Here is a 13,914-nt window from a genome sequence, read left to right as displayed (position 1 = left end):
ATGTATTTATATAATTTGAATAGTTATTCAAACATTACCTTTCCTTAAAGAGAAGGAAGGATACTCTTTTGTTAATAAATGAGCAGAAACCTCTGTAATTCCACAATCCAAACTAGAGGAAGATAATGAAAAAATATTACCTGGGTTTGTTTCTTGTATGATATATATTTCACATTGCTGAGAGAAAACCTTCTGATTTCACAGATCTGGACAGGCCCATGAATGATCTTGTTATGAATTCCTGTGTAATGGTCACCCTTTATGCAAACTGAATGAAAATCATATCTATCAAAATCGTGCGTTCCCTGCCTTAGCTGTTTTGCTTTTTTTTTGTTCGTTATTGCTTCCCCTCTTTTTATTTTCATTTATGTATATTGAATGAATTTTTAATTGAAATATATTCTTCTCTCATACAGTATATACTTACCAGTGTCCAATCTCCCTAGCTAACCCGAACCTCTCCTGTCTTCCTCTTCCTCAGATCTACTCCTCCAACCCCTTTTCAGAATAGGGCAGGCCTCCAAGAAAGCACAAGGAAACAAGAACAAGATACAAAAAGACAAGGCAATAGACTTCATATTGACACTGTACAAGGCAACCTGATAAGAGGAAAAAGAGTCTTAGAAGCAGGTAAGACAGACAGAGCTGTACCTGCTCACATGTTAGGTGTCCCAGAAAAACACCAAGCTAACAGCTATAACACAGCAATGGATGACCTGGTACAGACCCATACACACCCCATGCTTACCATTCAAGTCTCTGTGAGATGTCTGCCCATTGAGGTAGAATAAGGCATAGATTCTTTCTCATGGAGTCAGCATCAAGTTAAATCAAACATTGGGTTGACACTCAAATACATTTGGTGTCACCATGCCTCTGTACATCTTGCATGCAGGACAGATTTCAGGTAGAGGGTTTTTAAGCTGGGTTGGTGTACAGGTTTCTATTTATGTAGGGTAGCTTCTCACACCAGAGAGACTAGAATATAAGGGTGAAGTCTCCAAGCCTTCTCAACCAAGCTCCTGATCATCCTCTTCATTCAGTTAGCTGTGTGAAAGTTGTCCTAAGCAATGGGGGGTGGGGGGGCCCTGCTGCCAGGTTTCAGAGAGCAACCTTCTGGCCTAGCATAAGGCAGTGTTCTTTAGGGATCTTCATGGGAACTCTTTGGCCATCAACTCAACCAAATGTAGTCCAGTCCCACCACTGAAGCCCTGCTTTACTTCAAAGGATGGCCAGACCAGACTCCAAATTCTTCATTACTAGGAGTCCCCACTACGACTCCTAAGCTAGATTGTTTTGAATAGGATGGCTGTTATTACTCTGTTCATCCCACTGATCCATGTACATGAGAGATTTTTACATCTTCTGATAATTCTTCCATTTATTTCTTGAAAGACTTGGAGTTTTTAATTATACAAGTCTTTCACCTTCTTTTCCAGAGTTACTTTAACATATTTTACATTATTTGAAGGTGTTGTGAGGGGTGTTCTTTGCCTGATTTCTTTCTTACTCCATTTGTTACTTTATTTTATTTTTAAATATTTACCATTACAAATTGCAGGAAATTACCAGTGCATTCATTTTCTATACTAACCCTCAAATTCCCCCCAAATCTAGTGGTTCCTTCCTGTACTACACCCTCTCCATGTCCCCAACTCATCTCTTTCATTCTGGTCCCGATTTGCTCCCAGTCCATCCACATAACCTATTGTTTCCCCTTTTGAGAGAGATCCATGTTTCCCCCTGTGTTAGTCAGGGTTTCTATTCCTGCACATACATCATGACCAAGAAGCAAGTTGGGGAGGAAAAGGTTTATTCACCTTACACTTCCAAATTGTTGTTCATCACCAAAGTAGGTCAGGACTGGAACTCAGGCAGGTCAGGAAGCAGAAGCTGATGCAGAGGCCATGGAGGGATGTTTCTTACTGGCTTGCTTCCCCTGGCTTGTTCAGCCTGCTCTCTTATAGAACCCGAGACTATCAGCCCAGAGATTGTACCACCCACAGGGGCCCTCCCCCCACCCCCTTGATCACTAATTGAGAAATAACCTTGCAGCTGGATTTCATGGAGACATTTCCTCAACTGAAGCTCCTTTTTCTCTGTGATAACTCCAGGTCGTGTCAACTTGATACAAAACAATCTAGTACATCCCCCAGAGCTCTCCTCTTTACCTCTCCTCTTTGGTCTGAGCATTGTAGCCCAATTTCCATTTACTTAATAAATAATATCCATTTGGAAGGGAAAGTGTACCATGTTTTTATTTCTGGGTCTTTGTTACTTCAATTTGGATGATTTTTGTTTTCTAGTTGACATTTCATGATATCAAATTTCATGGCATTATTGTATAAATGTACCACATTTTCTTTATCCACTCTTCAGTTTAGTGAAACCTAGCTTTTTTCCAGTTTCTGTTCTGTAAGAATACGGCTGCTATGCTCATCATTAAGCCATTGTTCTTTTGGTGAGAAAGAGCAGCTTCTGGGTGTATGGCTAAGAGTGGTATAGGTGGATTTTTAAGTAGACCAATTCCCAGTTTTCTGAGGGACCACAGTATTGATTTCCATAGTGGCTGTATTAGTTTGCCCTCTCACCATCAATGGAGGAGTGTTTCCCCTTTCTCCACATCCTTGCCAGCATGAGCTCTCACTTGTGTTATTGATCTTAGCCATCCTGACAGGTATAAGATGAAATCTCAAAGTAGTTTTTCATTTCCATTTCCATGATGGATTGGGATGTTGAACATTTCTTTAACTGTTTCTCAGCTATTTAAGATTCCTCTGATTTTAAATTGAACTTTTTATTCTTTTTCTAAATTTTTTTAATTTTTTTTTTACTCTCCCTCTGACTATTTCTTATCCCATACCTCCTCCCCACTCCCTGTCTCCACTAAGATATCTGCACCCCCACTACACACCCCACCCCTGCCACCAATCCTATCAGACCTCTAAACTGCCTGGGGCCTCCAGTCTCTTGAGTGTTAGGTGCATTTTCTCTGACTGAACCCAGACATGCAGTCCTCTGCTGTATATGTGTTAGGGGCCTCATATCAGCTGGTGTATGCTGCCTGGTTAGTGGTCCAATGTCTGAGAAATCTTGGAGGTCCAGGTTAATTGAGACTGCTGGTCCTCTTACAGAGCCCTCCTCCTCAGCTTCTTCCAACTTTTCCCAATTCAACCACAGGGGTCAGCAGCTTCTGTCCTTTCATTGGGTAAATATCTGCATCTGACTGTTTCAAGTGCTTGTTGGGTCTTTTGGAGGGCAGTCATGATAGATCCCTTTTTGTGAGCACCCCACCCCTCACTTGATGCCCTCTCTTTCTGCTGGTAGTGGGCTCTACTACAAGTTCCCTGTCCCCACTGCAGGGCATTTCATCTAAGGTCCCTCCCTTTGAGTCCTGAGATTCTCTCACCTCCCAGGTCTTTGGTACATTCTGGAAGGTTCCCCCACCCCCTATCTCTTGAGGTTGCCTGTTTTGATTCTTTCTGCTGGCCCTCAAGGCTTCAGTCCTTTTCTCCCACCCAGTACCTTATCATGTTCAGCTCTCACTCACCCTGGCCCTCCCAAGCGGGATTAATGTATCCTCACTTGGGCTCTTCATCTTGTTGACCTTTTTGAGTTCTATGGACTGTATCTTGTGTATTCTGTACTTTTTTGGCTTTTCAAGACAGGGTTCCTCTGTGTAGCCCTGGCTGTCCTGGAACTCACTCTGTAGACCAAGCTGGCCTTGAACTCAGAAATCTACCTGCCTCTGCCCCCCAAGTGCTGAGATTAAAGGCATGTGCCACCACTGCCTGGCTTAATAGCCACTTATTAGTGAGTATATACCTTGCATATCCTTTTGGGTCTGGATGATATTTTCTAGTTCCATCCATTTGCCTGCAAATCTCATGATGTCCTCATTCTTAATATCTGAGTAGTATTCCATTATGTAAATGAATCACATTTTCTGTATCCATTCTTCTGTAGTGGGACATCTGGGTTGTTTTGAGTTTCTGGCTATCACAAACAAGGCGACTATGAACATAGTGGAACATGTGCCCCTTGGCATGGTGGGGCATCTTTTGGTGGTATTCCCAAGAGTGGTATAGATGGGTCTTCAGGTAGATCTATTTCCAGTTTTCTGAGGAACCTCCAGATTGATTTCCAGAGTGGGTTGTACCAGTTTGCAACTCCACCAGCAATGGAGGAGTATTCCTCTTTCTCCATATCATTGCCAACATATGTTGTCACCTGAGGTTTTGATCTTAGCCATTCTGATTGGTGTAAGGTGGAATCTCAGGGTCGTTTTGATAGTGATTTCTCTGATCACTAAGGACTTTGAACATTTCTTTAGGTGCTTCTCAGCCATTTGAGATTCCTCTGATGTGAATTCTCTGTTTAGTTCTATATCCCATTTTTTGATTGCGTTGTTTCTTTTTTGGTAGTTTGCTTCTTGAGTTCTTTATATATTTTAGATATTACCTCTCTGTCAGATGTGGGGTTAGTGAAGATTTTTCCCCAATCTGTATGTTGCTGATTTGTCCTGTTGACTATGGCCTTTGCCTTACAGAAATTTTCCAATTTCATGAGGTCCCATTTATGAATTCTTGATCTTAGAGTGTGAGCCATTGGAGTTCTGATTAGGAAATTTCCCAATGTGCCAGGAGGTCAAGCCTCTTTCCCACTTTGTCTTCTATTAGATTCTTTGTCTTCTATTAGATTTGTCTTCTATTATATCTGATATTATATTGAGGTCCTTGATCCATTTGGACTTGAGCTTGGTACAATTTGACAAATATGAGTCTCTTTACATTTGTCTACATACAGACAGTCACTTAGACCAGCACCATTTATTGAAAAAACTTTCTTTTTTCCATTGTATATTATTGGCTTTTTAGTCAGAGATCAAGTGTGGATAAGTGTGTGATTTTATTTATAGGTCTTTAATTCTATTCCATTGACAATGTGTCTGTCTCTGTACCAATACCATGCAGTTTTTAATCACTTGCTCTGTAATATAGCTTGAGGTGAAGGATAATGATTTCCCCAGCCATTCCTTTATTGTTATTTATTATTTTTGCTATTCTGGGTTTTTTGCCTTTGCAGATGAATTTCTGAATTGCTCTTTCCATGTCTTTGAAGAATTGTGTTGAAATTTTGATAGGGACGGCATTGAATCTGTAGATTGCCTTTGGTAGGATTGCCATTTTTACTATGTTAATTCTGCCAATCCATGAGCATGTGAGACCTCTCTATTTTCTGAGATCTTCGAATTCTTTCTTAAGAGACTTGAAGTGGTGGTCATACAGTTCTGTTTGGTAAGAGTTGCTCCAAGATATTTTATTATTTGTGGCTATTGTGAAGGGAATTGTTTCCCTAATTTCTTTATCAACCTGTTTCTCATTTGTATAAAGGAAGACTACTGATTTATTTGAGTTAATTTTATATCTGGCCATGTTACTTAACTTGTTTTTCAGCTGGAGAAGTTCTCTGGTAGAATTCTTTGGGTCTCTTGTGTATACTATCATATCATCTGTAAATAGTGATACCTTTATTTCTTCTTTGCCAGTTTGAGTCCCCTTGATCTTTTTATGTTGTCTTATTTTTCTATCCAACACTTTGAGTACTATATTGAATAGATAGGGAGAGAATGGGCATCCTTGTCTTTTCCCTCATTTTAGTGGGATTGCTTCAAGTATCTCTCCATTTAATTTGATATTGGCTGTTGGTTTGCAGTAAATTGCTTTTATTATGTTTAGGTATGGACCTTGAATTCCTGATCTCTCCGATATTTTTAACATGAAGGGGCATTGTATTTTTGTCAAATGGTTTTTCTGCATCTAAGGAGATGATCATGTGATTTTTTTTCTTTGAGTTTGTTTATATAGTGGATTACATTAATGGATTTTCATATATTGAACCAACCTTTCATCCCTGGAATGAAGCCTACTTGATTGCTGTGAATGATGGTTTTGATGTGTTCTTTGATTCCATTTCCAAGAATCTTATTGAATATTTTTGCATCGAAATTCATAAGCGAAATGGTCTGAAGCTCTCTTTTGGTTGGGTCCTTGTGTGGTTTTGAAATCAGAGTAATTGTGGCTGCATAGAATGAATTAGGTAGTATTCCTTCTGTTTCTGTTTTATCGAATAATTTGAGGAATATTGCTTTGTTGAAGGTCTGGTAGAATTCTGCACTAAATTCATCTGGCCCTGGGTTTTTTTTTTTTTTTTTTTTTTTTTTTTTTTTTTTTTTTTTTTTTTTTTTTTTGGTTGGGAGGTTTTTAATGACTTCTTTTATTTCTGTACGGGATGTGGGCCTGTTTAGATAGTTTTACCTGCTCTTAATGTAACTTTGGTAAGTGGTATCTGCCTAGAAACCCATCATTTCATCTAGATCTTCCAGTTTTGTTGAGTATAAGCTTTTGTAGTAGGATCTAATGATTTTTCTGTTTTTACATCTCCCTTTTCCTTTCTGATTTTGTTAATTTGGATTCTGACTCTGGGGCCTTTACGTAGTTTGCCTGGAGGCTTTTCTGTCTTTTTTCTCTCAAAGAACCAGCTTTTGGTTTTGTTGATTCTTTCTATTGTTCTCTTTGTTTCTATTTGTTGGTTTCGGCCCTGAGTTTGACTGTTTCCTGCCATCTACTCCACTTTGGTGTGTTTGCTTCTGTTTATTTTAGAGCTCTCAGGTGCGCTGTTAAGTTACTAGTGTAAGATCTCTCTAGTTTCTTTGCCAGGGTACTTGATGCTATGAACTTTCCTTTTAGCACTGCTTTCTCTGTGTCCCATAAGTTTGGGTATGCTGTATCAACATTTTCATTGAATTCCAGGAAATCTTTAATTTTTTTTTGCTTTATTTATTTCCTGACCAAGTTATCACTGAGTAGAGAGTTGGTCAGTTTCCATGTGTATGTGGATTTTCTGTTGTTTTGTTGTTATTGAAGACCAGCCTTAGGCTATGGTGATCTGATAGGATAGGATGCATAGGATTATTTCAATCTTCTTTTATGGGTTGTAGGTTGTTTTGTGACCAATTATATTGTTGATTTTTGAAAAGGTACCATGAGGTGCTGAAAGAACATGTATTCTTTTGTTTTAGGGTGAAATGTTCTGTAGATATCTGTTAAATCTATTTGATTCATAACTCCTACTAGTTTCACTGTGTTTCTATTCAGTTTCTGTTTCAATAATCTGTCCATTGATGAGAGTGGGGTGTTGAAGTGTCCCACTGTTATTGTATGGAATTCAATGTGTTTTGAGCTTTAGTAAAGTTTCTTTTATGAATGTGGGTGCCCTAGCATTTGGGACATAGATGTTTAGAATTGAAACTTCTCCTTGCTGCATTTTCCCTTTGATGAATATGAAGTGTCCTTCCTCATCTCACATGATAACTTTTGGTTGAAAGTCTATTTTATTGGCTATTAGGATGGCAACTCCAGCTTGTTTCTTGGGACCATTTTCTTGGAAGACCTTTTTCCTGCCTTTTACTCTTAGATAGTGCCTGTCTTTGTTATTCTTGTGTGTTTCTTGTATGCAGCAAAATGCTGGGTCCTGGTTGCATATCCAGTCTGTTAGTCTATGTCTTTTTAATTGGGGAATTGAGTCCACTGATGTTAAGAGACCTTAAAGACAGATGATTGTTAGTTCCTGTTATGTTTGTTAGTGGAGGTGGCATTATGCGCATGTGGTTCTCACCTTTTGGCTTTGTTGTAAGATGATTAATATCTTTTTTCTTTGGTGTAGGTACCCTCCTCGTGTTGGAGTTTTCCTTCTAGAATCCTCTGTAGGCCTGGATTGGTAGCTAGATACTTTTTGAATTTGGTTTTGTCCTTGAATATTTTACTTTCTCCATCTATCTTGATTGAGAGTTTTTCTGGGTGTAGTAGCCTGGGCTGGCATTTGTGTTCTCTTAGAGTCTACATGACCTCTAACCAGGCTCTTCTGGCTTTCATAGTCTCTGTTGAGAAGTCTGGTGTAATTCTGATTACACATACAGGTACACAAAGGTCTACCTTTGTATGTTACTTGGCTCTTTTGTCTTGCAGCTTTTAATATTCTTTCTTTCTTCTGTGCATTTAGTGTTTTGATTATTATTATTTGTGGTCCTATTTATTTGGTGTTGTAGAGACTTCTTGTAAATCGATGGCCATCTCTTTCTTTAGGCTGGAGAAGTTTCCTTCTGTGATTTTTTTTTTTTTGAAGAAGTTTTCCAGTCCTTTGAGCTAGGAATCTTTGTTTTCCTCTATTCCAATTATTCTTAGATTTGTTTTTTTCATTGTGTCCTGAATTTCCTGGATGTTTTGGGCTGGGAGATTTTTATATTTTGAACATCTAGTTTCTTTAGTTCTTTTCATGTTTTATATATTAGGCCAATGTGTTGTGTTTATTGGTCAAAATATTTTCCCATGCCTTGGGCTGTGTCTTTGTCTAATTGATGTTGTTTTAAGTTTCATTAGGTCCTATTTATTAATTTTTATCTTAGTGCCTGTGCTATTGGTGTTCTGTTCAGAAGATTGTTTCTTTGCTATGTGTTCAAGGTTGTTCGGTACTTTCTCTTATGTTAATTTTAGTGTGCCTGGTCTTATTTTGAGGCCTTTGTTCCACTTCGAATTGAATTTTGTGCATGGTGATAAATATGGATTGATTTACATTCATATATATGCAGGAATACAGTTTAGCAAGCACCATTTGTTGAAGGTGCTGTTATTTTTATATTGTGTATTTCTGGATGTCTTATGTGGGTGAAATTATATCTGAATCTTAACTTTGATTCCATTGAGTAATGTGTTTGTTTTCATACCAATTCCATGCAGTTCTTTTATTTCTCAGGATTGTTTTAGATAGCCTTATTTTCTTTTAAAGATTTATTTATTTCATGTACGTGAGTACACTGTAGTTATCTTCAGACACACCAGAAGAGGGCATCAGATCCCTGTTACAGATGTTTGTGAGACACAATGTGGTTGCTGGGAATTGAACTCAGGACTTCAATAAGAGTAGTCTATGCTCTTGACTGCTGAGCCATCCCTTCAGCCATAGCCTTATTTTTATTTTTATTTATTTATTTTTTAAATTTTATACTAGGTAGGAATTGTTCTTTCAAAGTTTGTAAACAATTTTGTTTGAATTTTGATGGGTCTATGTTGAATCTGTAGATTGTTTTGGATAGGATGGCCATTATTATTCTATTAATCCTACCGATCCATGAACATGAGAGATTTTTACATCTTCTGATAATTTTAGAGTTACTTAAAGGTATTTTCCATTATTGGAGGATATTGTGAAGGGTGTTCTTTGCCTGATTTCTTTCTCATTCTGTTTGTTTATTTATTTTACTTTATTTTTTACTTTTTTTTACATTCCAGTTGTTTTCCCCCTAAATCCTCCCTCCCACAGTTCTTTATCCTATTCTTCCTCCCACTTGCCTCTAAGAAGGTGCTTTCCCACACCAGACCTCTTTCTTCCCTGGAGCCTCAAGTCTTTCAAGGATTTAAGCACATCTTCTCACACTGAGATCTGAATAGGCAGGCTTCTGCTATATTTGTGCCAGAGGTCTCTGTCTGACCCATCTTTGCTCCTGGTTGGTGGATAAGTCTCTGGGAGCTCTCTGGGGTCTGATTAGTTGAGACTGCTGGTCTTCCTATAGGGTCACTTTTCTCTTCAGCTTCTTTAATCTTTCCCCTTGTTCAACCATAGGGGTCTCTGACTTCAGTCCAATGGTTGGGTGTAAGGATCTCCTCCTTTCTCAGTCAGCTGTTGGTAGGGCCTCTCACAGGACAGTCATGCTAGGCTCCTATCTGTAATCACATCATAGCATCATTAATAGTATCAGGCCTTGGTGCCCCACTGCCATGAGATGGTTCTATATACTCTACAAAACTGGGAAATCTAGATGAAATGGATGAATTTATAGACAGATACCATGTACCAAAGTTAAATCAAGATCAAGCAAATATGTAAAAAGTCCCATAACCCTCAAACCCCCAAATAGAATAGTCATCAAAAACCTCCCAACCCCAACACAGCCCAGGTCCAGATGGTTTCATTGCAGAATTCTACAAGACCTAAAAGGAAAAGCTAATACTAGTACTCTTAAAACTATTCCTTAAAATAGAATAAAAAAAGAAGACACCATTCCTCTGATACCTATACCACACAAACACCAACAAAGAAAGGGAACTTCAGTCCACTTTCACTTGTGAATATCAATGCAAAAGTACTCAATAAAATTCTCACAAACCATGCCAGGTGGTGGCGGCACACGCCTTTAATCCCAGCACTTGGGAGGCAGAGGCAGGCGGATTTCTGAGTTCGAGGCCAGCCTGGTCTACAGAGTGAGTTCCAGGACAGCCAGGGATACACAGAGAAACCCTGTCTCAAAAAGCCAAAAAAAAAAAAAAAAAAAAAAAAAAAAAAAAAAAAAAAAAATCTCACAAACCGAATCCAACAATGCATCAAAACTATCATTCACCACAATCAAGTGCACTTTATCCCAGCAATGCAGGGATTGTTCAATATATGAAAAATCTATTAATATCATACACTATATAAACAAACTCAAGGAAAAAAGCCACATGATCATCTCATTAGATGCTGAAAAAGCCTTCAACAAAATGCAAATGCTGGTAGTTCATAGTAAAAGTCTTGGAGAGACCAGGGATTCGTGCCACATACCTAACTATAATAAAAGCAATCGGTAGCAAACTAACAGTCAACATCATGGGAATGTTCTGTGGTATCTACTAGAGGCATGAGTACGGGTAGAGGAAGCTGATCACTAGGGGAAACCCTGAGTATTAGATCTCAGGAAACAGAATGGCAAAGATCTGGAGGTATCCTACTTGGTCCTATATCCAGTGTCTTAATAATGTGGCATCATATTCCCAGGGCTTATTTATTTTATATATATATTTGGAATTTTGTTGTTAATCTGTGAAGGACTTATAGGATAAAATGTACCATGCAGGCTGGGCAGGTCATTCAGCAAATATTCTTCTTACATTTGACCTGAGTTCATTAAACAACATCCAACAAAGTTGGAAAGCTCATAAACATCTGTTACTCCTTCCTGCTCCAGGAGATCTGACCTTTTCTTTTCTGGTGTGTTACCTGTACACTCAATGGAAGACATTCTCTCTCACATACACAAATATAAAGATAGAAATTGGGATAGAGTTGCTTTCAAAAGTGCTTATATGAGACTTTTAAAACAGTGCAAAACAAACTATTTAGGTATATAGCACAAACACATGGTTTCTGTAAAAATCTGATTGTTGAATTTACTTTTTAAAAGTCTGCATTTCCTCACACAGATGTAGACATATCCAATTATCAATCATAGGGAACAAAATGGTTTGTAAGTGATCCTAACAGACATCCTTTTCTTTATCATACGAGAAAGACATACTTTTAATAGTCAAAACTATTTCTGTGATATTGAGCCATTTTATGCTGGAGTTGAATCTCTCCAATTGGTATAGCCCTTCACTCCCAATCCATTTTCTGTTATTGGTAAAGAAAAGAAGCAGAGTGTACAGGGTGAGTGTTGGCCAGTGATTTCTCTGATTTTTGATTTTGACTATACTCCTGCACTTCTTCTCTAAAGGGCTATGTTATATTTATAGGTCTGTCTTTGTGTCTCCTTTTATCAGTGATGACATTTATGTTGTGTGATTTTATTAATTACAATATAATGATATTATTGTTTAGACTTTCACATTTTTTTCTTCTGAAAATGTACAATATTATATTATGTGTTCCTTGAGTTTTTGTTAGTTTGGGGACTTTCTGTGACAAACAATTTAAGTTTCTCTTCTTGAACCTAAAGGCTTGCCTCTTCTCATTTCTTAGTAAATCTATGTTTTCCAGTAGCTGCAATCATCAGTGTTTGGGTTTTTGCTGCTTACATGATTGATACAGTTAACACAGTTTGGGGTTTTAAAAACTTTTTCATATATTATTGTGTCATCATTAGCTTTAGTTCTCAATATTTCAGAACGTCAGCTATCTGAGGGACCCTTAACTGAGGACACATCCCCATCATAATGCTTGGTTGCTATGTCTGTGAGGCATTGTGTTAATTAATAATTGATGTGGGAAGGCTTTTCTACTGAGAGTGGCAGTATCCTTAATGGATATTGGGCAAATAGGCCTGGTCTATGTAAGAGAGCTAGCTGATCATAAGGCAGTAACCAAACAAGGGAGCAAGCCAGTACAAAATGTGCTTCCATGGTTTTTACATACATTTTCTAGCTTGTGTTTTTAACCCAAGGTCCCAAATGATGGACTGTGGTCTGACAGAACCATCCAAAAATGAGATGGTTTTGGTTAGAGGATTTAATCACAGCAGCAAAGAAGCAAAGTGGAACAAAAAATGGTAAGCAAAATGTGATTTTGCTCCTGGACATATCCTGTGAATGTTCTTATTTGGAGGAATGAGGAAAATATCAGGACTTGAGCTGGCAAAAGGCATGTGAAGCTGTAACCAGAGCTTACTCAGGTGTTCTTTTAAGACCTGGAATATTGGAGTGTTGAGAGTAATACAGAGGAAGTCGAAGTCATAAGATTTCAGTCGAAAATAGACTCCAAAAAACCTTTAGCTGGAGAGATTATTTGTGTGATATTTTGATCCAAAATCTTTTTTATTCTGCCCATGCCCTGAGATATTGAGTAGGGCAAAATTATAAAAATGAAATACTGAGGTGATTTCTTAGGAGAAACCCTGACACTGTTGGATGGTTATTACTAGTGACTCTTTCAGGACTACAGTGAAGAAAAGCAATAACTGGGGCAGAAATAAATGCAGAGTGTGTCTGTAGAGGAAAACAGCACTAGGTAATTTCATATGGCAGGCAAATGCTGAAATAGAGGCAGGAATTTTCAACATTATCACTATTAAAGAGAAGGCCCTTGATCTATACTGGAAGTCTGTGAAAGTACCTTAAGAGTAATAATCCCTCCTGCTAAGCCATCTATTTTGGAAAGAGTAAGCAAAGTGATTCTTAGTCACCAGAAGGAACTTCATATTATAAAATATGATACAATTACAATCCAAGTATGGCAGGGTCCATCCCAATAAGAAGTCAAATGTGGCAATATTGTCCATGTTCTTCTGGTTCCACGAGCAAGAAAGGTATAAAATTTAACGTCATGGATTTTTTTCCTATGTGGTTTCAGTTCAGCACTGTTCTCGTCATCTGTTTAGCAGAGTCAGAACCCAGTGAGGAAACTGAGAGTTAATTACAGGAAGCTGTGAGGATAAAGACTGAGTTGAGTTTTGAGAGCACAGATGTTGAGATCCCTAAGCTATGAGAAATCTATCATGGGGAGAGGAATATAAGTAACCAAATAAAAAATGTCACAGAGAAAAGGTTGTCCAAGTCCTTTGAAAGTGAAGCTCCCCCTAGATATATCATGAATTATGACAATGAATGGGTCTAAATCCCAGGTCTTCTATCTGCAAGTTTATATATTGTAGCTATGTGATAATACTAAAATTAATGATTGTTTATTGAGTAAATATAGCAGTATTGTGTTCATAATTTTGTCATTTATTCTTTTTAGTATCTTAATCAGATTTTGAATTATTATAATCATTGTTTACAGGTAACAAATTTTAGGAATATAGAAATCTCATTTAGAAATCAGAAATGAGGTTCAGAGTTTTAGTATGAATATGCAGGATTAAATACTGTCACATTATTTTACTAAACTTAATGTTATTGACTGATCTTCTGGTTTTCTTTGTTGAGGTTGGATGGGTCATTCTCCATAGAGACTCATCCATGTGCAGTCCTGGGTTGGTGGTTGAGACTCTGGGAGCTCTGAGGGTACTAGTTAGTTCATATTGTTGTTCATCCTAAGCAGCTGCAAACCCCTCAGCTCCATAGGTCCTTTCTCTAACTCCTTCATTGAGGACCCTGTACTCAGTTC

The 13,914-nt window shown here is 38.0% G+C and overlaps 1 protein-coding gene across 3 annotated transcripts in view; it reads left to right on the top strand.

Moving 5' to 3' along the window:
• LOC116102079 (zinc finger protein 120-like) overlaps window positions 1-13,914 on the top strand; it is a 31,983-nt gene that overhangs the window by 13,016 nt on the left and 5,053 nt on the right. For 2 of the 3 annotated variants that reach the window (XM_031386272.1, XM_031386271.1), the window contains exon 2: window positions 482-630. The exons of the other annotated variant lie outside the window; for it this stretch is intronic. The gene's annotated coding sequence lies outside the window, so the exon portion shown is untranslated. The remainder of the gene's footprint in view (window positions 1-481; window positions 631-13,914) is intronic. 3 annotated transcript variants of the gene reach the window in all.

The sequence above is a fragment of the Mastomys coucha genome, unplaced genomic scaffold (assembly GCF_008632895.1).
Source record: "Mastomys coucha isolate ucsf_1 unplaced genomic scaffold, UCSF_Mcou_1 pScaffold21, whole genome shotgun sequence".
NCBI classification, from domain to species: Eukaryota; Metazoa; Chordata; class Mammalia; order Rodentia; family Muridae; genus Mastomys; species Mastomys coucha.
Note: the sequence above shows the minus strand (reverse complement) of the source record. Positions and strands in the feature narration are given on the sequence as shown.